This window comes from Protopterus annectens, chromosome 9.part0, assembly GCF_019279795.1.
Source record: "Protopterus annectens isolate FY-2018-M chromosome 9.part0, PAN1.0, whole genome shotgun sequence".
NCBI lineage: Eukaryota > Metazoa > Chordata > Ceratodontiformes > Protopteridae > Protopterus > Protopterus annectens.
Genome location: NC_056743.1, coordinates 365,989,933 through 366,002,536, shown reverse-complemented (window position 1 = coordinate 366,002,536; position 12,604 = coordinate 365,989,933). Strand labels below are relative to the sequence as shown.

The 12,604-nt window shown below is 44.4% G+C and overlaps 1 protein-coding gene across 1 annotated transcript in view; it reads right to left on the bottom strand.

The window, feature by feature from the left end:
* The window catches only part of XPO7 (exportin 7), a 4,001,819-nt gene that overhangs the window by 3,855,829 nt on the left and 133,386 nt on the right, over positions 1 to 12,604 (bottom strand). The window lies entirely within an intron of this gene.

Here is a 12,604-nt window from a genome sequence, read left to right as displayed (position 1 = left end):
AAAGGCAAAATGTGGTTCTCCCATGCCCAGAGGACAAGAGGATATACCAACAGATGTAGAGGACGTGTGTTACTCCAAAGTCCACAGCTGATGAAGGGACTACACCATAGGAAATTAGAGAGAGAGGAGTGGTCTGAGGAACCAGAAGTAACCACTGCTGGTTCACCCATCTGCGACTGATGCAAGCAGGCAGCTTGCAGACCCGTTAAAGGCTCTTTTAATTATCTTTTTCTTGTGTCTAGAAGAAGGAACTGAAGAACCAGTAAGTCATTCTTCAGATAAGGTGAGAAAGAAACATGAAACACTGTTAGTGATTTCAACAAAAGTCAGTACAAAGTATCAAGCGACCATGTTTTCCTTCCCCTAAAAACATTGCTGAAAATTACTAAGCTTTTAGTTATGTACTTAGCATAACTTCGGATGTATGAGATCCATCTCGCCTACATTCATAACTGATGGGTTCGGAGCAGATCCATCGGCTCCGACTCGGCCAACTAGTATACTAGAACGAAGTCTCTTATTGGCTGGCTACCCTCTATCCCAGGATGCACCACACCTGCTTCCCCAGATCTTGTTTGTTCGCTTTCATACTTGCATGCAAACACAGAAAAATACCAGTTACTCCAACCAACTAAAGTTCTTCAAGAGAAGATTTCCAAATGGACCAACATTTCCTCTAAATCCGAATGGAAGGGGGAAAGGAGGGTGGGTACGAATGAATGTAGGCGAGATGGATCCCATACATCCGAAGTTATGGTAAGTACATAACTAAAAGATGTAATGGGATCCTATCTCGCCTACATTCATAACTGATGGGACAGCGTCCCTAGCACCTAAATCCCGGGTGGCTCATTGGAAAACACTCCTGAGAACTGTGGAACCAAAGGAAGCCCTGCCTCGAGAAGACACATCTATTTTGTAATGAGAAATGAAAGTGTGCGGAGAAGTCCAGGTAGCCGCAGCACAAATATCATCTATTGATAATTTGGAGTGGAATGCTACAGAAGTAGCCATTGCCCTGGTAGAATGAGCCCTAACTGGAAAGGGAAGCTCTTTGTCAGCCTGCGAATAAATGAAACAGATGCAATCTTTAATCCATTTGGCTATGGAGGTTTTAGCCACTGGTTGACCCAACCTGTTTACTGCAAAGGACACAAACAGTTGATTTGACTTCGCCTGAGTAGTCCTGTTCAAATAAACGCAGTTGTCTATGGACATCCAACTGATGAAAGATATATTCTGCGTTATTGGAGAATTTGGGAAAAAATACAGGGAGCTCTAGGGACTGTTGAATGCAGAAAGAAGATGCTACCTTTGGTAAAAAAGAGGGATTTAATTTAAGGGACACTCTATCTTTGTGAAAAATCAAATAGGGAGGATTAGAACAAAGAGCCTGGAGCTCTGAAACCCGCTTGGCCGAAGTTATGGCCACTAAAAAAGCGGTCTTCCAAGACAGGAATTTCATATCATAGGTAGCTGCTGGTTCAAAGGGGCGGGCAGTTAAGGCAGCCAGGACCATATTCAGGTCCCAAGGGGGCACAGGATGAGATATTGGGGGCCTAAGGAGCCACGCTCCTTTAAGGAAAGCCTTGCAAAGCTTGTTTGCCATTAATGAAGGTTCAAAAGAAACATGAAAATTAGAGATGGCCGCTAGCTGAACCTTAATCGTGGAAACTGAAGAGCCCAACTGAAAAAGAGAGGCCAGGAAATTTAAGACCTCCGGTACTGGGGCAGTAAGAGGGTCTATACCTCGTCGCTGTGCCCAAAGGGCAAACCTCTTCCATTTGCTGGAATACAGTTTGATAGTGGAAGGTTTGTGAGAAGAGGACAAAATGTGGATAACCTCTGGAGAGAGGGAACTGTCCCTGACTAAGGATGGAAGTGGAGTAACCAAGCAGCCAACCTCAAGGACCTGAGAGATGGGTGAGACTGTCCTGACTGAGTCAACAGGTCTGGCACGGGGTCCAGACACCATGGACATTCCACCGCATACCTCCGAAGGAAGGGGAACCAAACCTGACGAGGCCAGTGCGGGGCAATCAAATCATGTCACTCTCCAGGTAAATTGCCTTCTGTATCACCCTCGGCAGGAGGGGAACCGGAGGGAAGGCATAAAGGAGACCGGGGGGCCAAATGTGGGTTAGAGCGTCCCTGGGAATCTGTCCCTGAGAGGGAGTCAGAGTGAAGAAAGTACAGTTTTGTACCTACCATAAATGTAGATGTTTGAGTGCTAATACAGCTGCAGTAATCACAGATGGGTTTTCAGCCGTCAGGCGGTCCCTCGGTCGGACGAATTCCAAAGTCTTGGTCCGGCGTCGGGTGTCGTCGCTTACTCTTCTGACGTCAGGAAGGCCAGAGTATATAAGACACAGCCAACGCCATGTTCTTCAGTCTTTCTTGCCCCAGATGTCAGGTGCCCCCAAAAGGAAGGCAATACATAAGTAAAGCTTATCCACATATGCAAGCAATGCAATGTAATGCAAAATCAGTGTAAGCAAGCAAATAAAACATAACAGGATAACCCAGTCAGGAGGTATGAAGAGGTTGTTAGGCCCCATGCCCTAACCAAGAGGGGAAGGAGGGAGGGAAACCTGTACTGCAGCTGTATTAGCACTCGAACATCTACATTTATGGTAGGTACAGAACTGTACTATGTTCATCGTGCATACAGCTGCAGTAATCACAGATGGGTAGAGTCCCAAAAATATGCATAGGGTGGGTAGGTACTATGAGGAACTGGGTTGAGCCAGAATGCCCTGCAAAACAGCAGTGGCGAAGCCTGCTCTTGTTCTGGAGTATAAGGGCAGGTGGTAGTGTTTTGTGAAGGTATGTACAGAACTCCAAGTGGCTGCCTCCAAAATATCCTTAGTAGGCACATCTCTGAGGAAGGCTGTAGAGGTGGCTGTGGCCCTGGTGGAGTGAGATCTGATACCAGTAGGAACAGATTTCCCATGATAGGAGTAACAAAATCGTATGCAGTGGCCAATCCACTTGGAAATGGTCTGTTTGGTAACTGGTTTCCCTTGAGCCCCTACGGCATAGGACACAAAAAGTTGTTCTGATTTCCTGAAGGACTTTGTTCTGTCCAAATAGTAACGTAGCTGCCTATGAATGTCTAAAGAGTGAAGCAGCCTTTCCCCTTTGTTTTGAGGATTAGGATAGAAGGTAGGTAGGTGTATGGCTTGGTTTAAGGCTACCCTGGATACCACTTTTGGCATAAAAGATGGATTAGTACGAAGGGAAACCCTATCCTGATGGAAGATGAGGAAGGGCTGCACCACCATGAGGGCCTGTAGTTCAGAAACCCTACGAGCTGAAGTGATGGCCAGAAGGAAAGCTGTTTTCCAGGACAAATATTGCAGATCTGTTGAGGCAGCAGGTTCAAAGGGAGGCAATGTTACTTTTTCTAGTATGTAATTAAGGTCCCAGGCTGGTATGGGTTGCTTCCTTGGAGGTCTTATATTCTTAGCCCCTCTGAGGAACTGCCGTAAGAGAGGGTGAGAGAATAAAGGAGGATCCGTGTTGAATTCTGCAGAAATGGCTGAGGCGTGTATTTTAATGGAAGAAAATGAAAGTCCACTGTTCAGCAGTTCAGCTAGGTACTGTAAAACCTGAGGCAAGTTCAATTTTCTAGGGTCCTGTCTTCTTTTCTCATTCCAGCAGCAAAACCGCTTCCATTTTGCGGAGTAAGCTTTTCTTGTAGATGGTCTTCTGGCCTCCAAAATGACATCCTGCACCTCCTTGGAGAGTAGAGTCTGATATGGTGTTAAGGAATTTTCCACGCAGCGAGGTTGAGTGTTTTCAGCTGACTGTGAAGGGTTTTGTAGCTGTTCTGCATCAGCAGAAGAGGTATTAGAGGCAGGGACCAGGGAGGAGTATGTGTTAGGCTGCTCAGGAGTGGATACCAGTGTTGCCTTGGCCAGGCTGGAGCAATCAGTATCATCCTCGGTTTGTCTGTTCTTGCATTCAAAAGCACCTTGGGCAGAAGAGGCAGAGGTGGGAATGCATAAACTGTCCATGTTGCCCAACTGAATGAAAGGGCGTCCACTTTCCAGGCCTTTGGATGGAAGGTCCTTGAACAAAACTTTTTCAATTGATGGTTCCTGTGGGAGGCAAAAAGATCTATGTCTGGCCTCCCCCACACTTGGATTATCTCCGTAAACACCTGTGGATGCAGCTTCCATTCGTGTGGATCTGTCATATTCCTGCTCAGAGTGTCTGCCAGTCTGTTTTCCAGTCCTGGCAAGTACTGTGCTTGAAGTTCGATTTGTCTTTCCAGAGCCAAGTTCCAAAGAGTCATGGCTAGTCTGCACAAGGGGTATGAGTGTGTTCCTCCTTGTTTATGTACCACATTACTGTGGTGTTGTCTGTTCTTATCAGTAATTGTCCTGGATGCAGGAAGTCCTTGAAAGCTGTAATTGCATTTATTACTGCTAGCATTTCTTTTTGATTGATGTGAAGGTGCTTTTCCTTTTGGGACCATCTGCCCTGAATGCACCTGTCCTTCATGTGCACCCCCCAGGCGTAATCCGAGGCGTCTGTGGTTATGACTTGTTTTGCTTGAGGCTTGCAGAATGGAAGGCCTGTGTTTACTTGACATGCTTGGGCCCACCATAGAAATTCCTTTTGCAGACATGGAATTATTGGTATAATTGCTTCCAAGCTGTGACTGTGTTGAGACCATAGATTTTTTAGGTACCATTGAAGTTTCCTCATATGCAGCTTTGCACATGGGATTAGAAGAATGCAAGATGCCATGAATCCCAGAGCCTGCAGGATTTTCCTTGCAGTAAGCCTGGTACTTTTTGCTAGTGATTTGTAGTACTGGGATAATTGCCCTTGTTCTTCTGACGTAAGGTATGCCATCTGGGTGTTTGTGTCCAAGCTGGCACCCAGGAAGGTTATTTTCTGAGATGGTGTTAGCCTTGATTTCTCCTTGTTGATGGTGTATCCCAGAGAAAGCAGTAACCGTGTCACATATGCCAGATGTTCCAGTAGTATTTGTTTGCTGTCCGCTTGGATCAGGCAGTCGTCCAGATAATGGTAAATTTGTATCCCTTGAAGTCTGCAATAGGCAATCACTGATGCCAGGCACTTGGTGAATACTCTGGGCGCAGTAGATAAGCCAAAGGGCAATGCAGAGAATTGATAGTGGATTGAACCTGCAAGAAATCTGAGGTATCTTCTGCAGCTTTGTCTGATTGGGACATGCAGGTATGCCTCCTTGAGGTCCAATGTTACCAGCCAAAACTCCTTGCCCAGCATGGGAAGAAGTTGCTGTAATGTGAGCATCTTGAATTTTGGTACGAGTAGAAATGTGTTTAGGATGGATAGGTCCAAAATAGGTCTCCAATCTTTTCCCTTCCTTCGTACCAGGAATAGTCTGGAGTAAAAACCTTGACCTTGTTCTTGTGTAGGTACCTCTTGAATAGCTTTCATGTCCATGAGATCTGAAATTTGTTTTTGTGCCTCTGCCCTTTGATTGTGTGGCAGGTTTGGCATGCCTCTCATTCTTGGAAGGGTGTGAAAATGGAATCTATAGCCTCTGTCTATAATGTCCAGGATCCATTTGTCTTTTGTGACAATATGCCAATTTTTTGAAAATAATGCCAGTTTTCCGCCTAAAGGTGCTGCCATTTGAGCCTTGCTTGGCATGCAAAGGGGAAAGTCATTGGGTCTGCTTTCTGAATGGCTGTGAACTATCCTCACCACCTCTGTGTAGGTGCTTGCCATTGTCTGCCTCTAAACGATCCTTGAGATTGCCCTCTGCCCCTCGGGCGCCTGTATCTACCTCTTTGGGGTCTGTCCGTGGCTGGAAAGGACCAATTTCTACTGAAACGTGGAGGATGTACCTGTAGGAAATCTTTCACTGTTTGCATTGATTTAGCCTTTTCCTCCATTTTCTTTAACATCAAATACATCGTTTTGCAGAGGGGCATCTAGTAATTTAGCTTTGACATGATCTGGTAAGGTTTGCTCTTTGAGCCAGGCATGTCTACGTATGACTGATCCTGTAACAGCAGCTCTACATGAGGCCTCTAAAGCATCAAAACCACATTGCAAGGAATCAGAAACAAAGCACCCTGAACCACTGCTAGGTAGGCACACAAATTTATTAAGCCGAACAGTTCAAAAAAAAAAAATACTGAATCAAATCACCAGATTACACTAATACATTCAGTTAACTGCTTTTATACTATCATCCAACTTAAAAAAGCAGCCAAAAAAAACATCATTGTACATAAGAATGCATTTGAGTTACTCTACTTAAGTGAGATCATAGGTTCATAGGTTCATAGGTTCATACTAGGCTATCTGCCCAAGGGCATTTACAACTAGCCTAAATGGCTTTTGTGCTTTTAGCCCCCTTTTTAGTATATGGGGAACTATACCCATTTTTTGCCTCTCCATCCATTGGTCAAGATTTCTCTGAACAAAGGCCAGCGAGGCAGGTGCCTCACATGTACTGGGATTTTGTTCCCCAGACGGATGTGGAGTCTTTGGTGATCTCCCATCCTCCCTCCGTCCTTTCCATCAATTAAGTCTGTCGGGGTCTCCCCCCCTGGCTCTGATGATGGATCTAGATTTTGAGGTGAAGCATATTCATCATGTAATCAAATAAGAACAATAATTACAAGCACCACATTTAAATACACCAGCTTTTTTGTACCTGCTAAGCTACCTTGAATTCTTTACTACCTCTTTCAAAATATCCTTCAGGGTGTTCCCTTCCTATAAATATGTTTTTCATCACCCTGGAAATGTGATTTAAGTCAGAAACTTTAGAAAAAGTTAATCATTTGTCAAAAAAAATTTGATTTGATCACACCAGCTTGTCCATCATATGTGGAATGATATACGACGATATTTTAATTTATTTACTTCTTTGTTGTGTTTGTGATTTGTTCTTTTGAGAATTGCAACATAATTTTTTTACAACATACAGGGGCACCTTCCTTTCTTCCTCCATCAATGAGACTTCCTTTGGAAACTCTATCAATCGGTTCCTGTTCAAACATGCATCATCAGAAGTCATTCTACACAAGCTTTAATAAAATCTCCTTATAACACTCTTCAATTCTGGGGTGGTGTGAGTGAGGTAGTGAAGAGAAGGAAAAGAAAAATCTCTTTTCTATTCTATCTAGACTACTCAAGTTTTCAACCAGTTTTTATCATGTTAACATCAAGGTATTTCAGTGAATTTTTGTGAAATTTTTGAAAAATTTTAAAAATTCTGTGGTACCATTTAGGTATTCCACAAAAATTCATCTTGACATTGCAAGGAATGTTTATTAACTTGTTCTGCACTATGCATCAAATCCTGCAACTCCTTCAAGTCTGGTTGTTCAACTGTTGGTACTTTAACATATGGAACTGGCAGTTTAATGCCCTCATGGTTAAGATGGCCGAGGTGTATACCTTTTTCCCCCACCTTTCTAAAGCTCTGGAATCTCTCTCTGAAGGTAATGGATTTTTAGCAGTGGAGGCCTTAATTCCCTTGGGGCCCTGTGAGATAGTTTCTGGGTCAGCCGCATGGCTTTTGTATAGGAATTGGTGTGAGTCAGAAACCTGGTAATACCCGTCAGGCTTGACTGGGGCTGGAGGTAAAGAGTCTGGGTTAAGGCAGGCCTCCGAATACATATCATCTAGAATGTCTAAGACAGGAGGTATAGCCAGATGCCTGTGCTGAGGGAGCAAGAGAAAATCCCTAAGCCTTTTCTTGGAGTCCGAGTACTCTTGGCCTTCCCAGTGGAAGTGTTCCCTCAAGGTATGCAAGGTTTCCCCAAAAGAGTAATCCGGGGGGGGGGGGGGAATGGACTCTGCATCAGAATCTTCAAAAGGGGAGTATGAATGTTCCTGGTCATCAGAATGTTCTGAAATAATGGAGGCCTGGTCCGAGGAGGGGGATTCTTCCTCCACTCTGGGCCTTTGTCCGGGGTTGAGAACCCCTGATAAGAGTAATCAAATCCTCAGCCATTTTGAGCATCTGCTTTTTAGGCATGGGGCCTTGAGAAGGGCCCTGTGGAACTTGTCTTTTAGTATGCATGGCTGCTTTAGACTTAGTGAAAGCCTTGATGGAAAAAGAGGAGGAAGGCCTGAAGACACCTTGAGAGGTGGCAGACCTGTCTAAACTCTGAGTTTCACCGCCAAGAGTGGCTTCGGTATCTGTAGTCGGGGTGTGGGCCGAAGAGCCTGCGACCTCGGGTACAGTAGACACCGCCAATGAAGTGTCGTCGGTAGTAGGCGCCTCACTGAGAACTGGACCACCTGTAGTCGGCTTTGGCGTGGTGTCGGTAGAAGCCGCGTACCTCGTATGTCGGTCCTTATCTTTGCGTCTTTTACTCAAAACTGGAGTCTGAGTATCCGACGACATAATGTAATTAAATTTTTTGCCAAAATAGTGTTGGGCGAACTCACCGACGCTTAATGGTGCGTCTGTTGAATGTAGCACAAAAGCGACAGGCCGAGACGTCGTGGTCTGGGCCTAAGCAAGGAATGCAGAGGGAATGAAAATCCTTATGCAGTATTTGCTTCCCACATGAAATGCAATTAACTTTGTCTGACATCGGTCTGAGGCAAGAAAAGTTTCCCCAATGGGGTACTTAGCTTTCAAGAAGACTTCGGTTGCAAAATATTCGTAATCTCAGGAGCTGGCCGACCGGCACTTGCGATCTGCTTCTGCTTCGGGCACCGCGCAGCAAGAAAGACTGAAGAAAATGGCGTCGGCTGGTTCTTTTATACCCCTGTCGCACTGACGTCAGGGAGGAAGCGACGACAACCGACGCCGGACCTAGACTTTGGAATTCGGCCGACCAAGGACCCGCCTGACGGCAGGAAAACCCATCTGTTATGACTGCAGCTGTATGCACGATGAACATCAGGATAGCCATTACATCCTGACAAGATACAAGCCATCCAACTTTGGCTACTGCAGCAGTGATCTAATGATGAACTGAGACAGTGAGGCATAGTACTAGAAGTCTTCTGTTTTCCCTGTGGACTGGAATATGCAGAGAGTTAACCTTCACATTCCGTGAGACTGGTATGTACATAAGTTTTGTATAAGATGTTTCCTGCTCCAACCCCCAGTCATGTATAAATCCTTGGGGGAATTAAGAAAAGGATACTACTCAACACAGCGGTGTCAAAAGAAGCCCAGTACCTTGACGGAATACCAAGCTTATAATGGCAAACAAAAGGGTCACAGCTGCACAAACGTCATCCACTGATGCTCTAGAAAACGGCACACAAGTACCCATAACTCTGACTCCTAGATCTGGAAAGCACGGTCTTGCCTCAATGAATATGCAAAATAAATACAATGTGATAGCCACTTGGATGAAGTCACTTTAGACACAGATGTGCCCAGCCTGGACTGAAAAGGAAATATAACTGACTGGATTTTTTGACGGCCTTGGTATGGTCCAAATAGAATCTCAGTTGCCTATGCACATTCAAACAATGCAGAAGGTATTCACCTTTCTTGTAAAAATTGGGATAAAGCACAGCAAGATGAATGGAACTGTTAAGATTACTCTCTGAAGCCACTTAAAGCAAAAAAATGGATTGAAAATCCTGTCTTTGTGGAACATCAAATACAGAGAAAAGTCAAGAGTTTGAAACTCCAAAACTCTCCTTATCAAAATAACAGCCACCAAAAATAATGTCTTCCAAGACAAAAACTTCAAGTCTGATGCTGCCAAGAGTTCAAAAGGAAGGCCTGCAAAAACTTGCAAAACAAATGGCAAATCCTAGGGAGGAACCAGATCCAGAACTGGGGGAAAGCAGCAAAAAAGGTACCTTTGAGAAAAGCCTTGGAAATATTGACAACAGCCACAGGAACATTACCTCTGCCAATGTGAAAATTTGAAATAGCTGTCAACTGCACTTTAATGGTAGAAAAACTAGAACATGACTGAAAACTCATCTAGACAATCTAAAACTGACTTAAGGAGTGGAAAAGGGATCAAGTCCTAAAGACTCCTCCCACATCACAAAACATCTCCACTTACTGGAATGCACTTTTCCAGTTGAACGCTTTTGAGATGAAGGCAAGATGTGAACTACAGTCTGGGAAAGCTTGGAATTTCTAGCCATCAATAGAACTGGAGAAACTATGGATTTAACTTGAAGGAGTGAAGAGTGAGGGGGATCCAGACCCACTGGATCAGAAACTTAATCCAAAATGGGATTCAGAACCAAAGGAGGAAACTTCAGAAGAGGCCAAATGAAGGGGAATCACACCTGATGAGGCCAGAACAGTGCTATAAATCACAATCGCTCTGCAGCAGGCTGCCTTCTGGAGACATTTTTCAATCTGAAGGACCAGGGGATAAATGTACAGGAGTCTCGAGGACCAAGCAAACAGGAGAGCATCTCTGAACCAAGGTTTAACAGCTGCTGTACTTAGTGTTAGATGGGGAAGCAAAGACATCGCAACAGAGTGCCCCCAGCACTAGTAAATACAAGCTACAACCCTCAATTTAGTGACCACTTGTAAGGAAGCAGAAAGCTCCTGAGGCTGTTGGCCACAATGTTGGACTTCCCTGGGATGTGCAATGCAACCAGAAAATGTTGAGATAAAATAGCCTATTGTCACACCCTTATGCCCTTCCAACAAAAGGGAAAAGAATGCATTCCCCCCCTTGCCTGTCGAGAAACCAGACAACAAACACTATTCGTCTGTATCGCAATCACAGCTCTGGGGAAAGAGTCCTGAAAAGACTGCAACATGAGGACGACAGTTCTCATTACCAAGACACTGATGTGAATTGTCAGCCTCTGCAGAAGACCAGGACGCTAAATGTCCTCCCCTAGAAATACCCCACTCAAGAAGGTAGAAGTCCGTGGTGACAGTGGCCAAAGAAAGGGAAATGACAAATGGTCTCACTAAAGAAGACTGCAACCACTACTAAATTTGGTTATGACATACTTTTGTCAACCATATTGGAAAGTCCATTGGGTGAGTCAGGAAAGACCAGTCTATAGCCAGGGTGCATTGCAGAGACCTCATACAATACCTGCCTAGAGGAACTAACCCTACAGACACTACAGTGTGACTTACATTTTGAAACTACATGAGCTGGAGGCTTCAAGAGCACAAGCACAGACTGAGCAAGAAGGCTGATTACTTGCTGTGCAGTTTGGCAATTTGACTGACTGTATCCAAGTGGCTGCCTATGAACTCTAATATCTGAACAGGTTGTAGGCTCAGCTTTAGGTACCTGACTGTAATGCAAAAGTGGTTGCACAACTGGGGTAAGGTATCCCTGGCTGTAATTAATAATGCTCTGTTGTGGGGTAAGGAGCCAATCATCCAGGTATGAGAAGACTTGGAGCCCCAGGAGCCAGAGCCCGCCACCACTGCTATGAATTTGGTCAACATCAAAAAGAATTGTGAATAGATCCCTGATCCTCGGTCTAGTGGGACCTCTTGGATGACTGTCTGCAACAAGCAGCTTGTGAATCACCAACGCTGCTTGCAGTCTCTAATGGGGTGGAACATCCAGGAGGTCTGCAACAAATCTTAACTATTGACTTACTACTGTTTTACAATGATACATTTACAAACTTACACTAAATATTAAAATGAGCACTCTCCTACAGAGAAATCAAGACACTAAGAACAAAAGGCGAGAAGCTAGTAACAGCAGAATAACACACCCCAAACAGCAGCTACCTAACCACTTAATCAAAAACACTCAGCTATGCCAACAATAAAATAGAGCAAGGGAAGGACAAAGAAACACACCATAATAAGATTTGAAAAGGGATACGCCGAAGTAGAGCTGGATCGAGCTGCTGACAGGAATGGTGGCAAACTACAGCTGCGCAGTAAGATGAGGAGTTGAGGCAGAGCTTGGCAAGTTTGAAGCCTGAAGGAATTGGCTGCGTCAGATCTGACAGCCCACAGGATGAAGCCAGATGCAGCAGATATCCGATCAAAAGTTTCGTTAACTATGGGTGCATTTTAAGAACTGCTCTTTCACCTATTGTAAAGGTTGAACTATCCGCCATACATGTGCCCTAATGAATATGCCCATAACTGCTGCAGCATCAATAGACTCTGCCACTTGACAGCATGCTTATCAATCTTTACAGTAGTCCGAGAAAACATAGCTTTGATCACCATAATATCCTCCATTACCCTTGAACCATCACATAGGTGTGACACACAGTCTACAACATCCAAAGTGAAAACATTATAATGCTTCTCAAATCTAGATAGTACAGCATGTCATTTGGAATGTTACCATTAACAGGTTTTGTTTAGGTTCCTCAATACCAATTCATTCTAAGCACACTTGTGGCTGTCAGATACCTCCTAAGCCACTATTTTAAAGAGCTTCTGTGTCAAGTCTGTCAATTCTGAAGCTATCCTTTCCTGCAGAACTAAAAGGAAAAAAGAATCATCACCCATGCAATAGCAAGAATAAGAGGTCTATAACCTTACAATCACAGGCATCCCAGTTGGATGACAACAGGGTCTAATACTCAAGGCTGTAGCACTTCTCATGCCTTAAGCAGAAGGCAGTTTAGGGAATAGGGGGCCTGTAACTGCTGCTATGCTAACACTCCTCGAAGAAACATCTGCAAATATCCT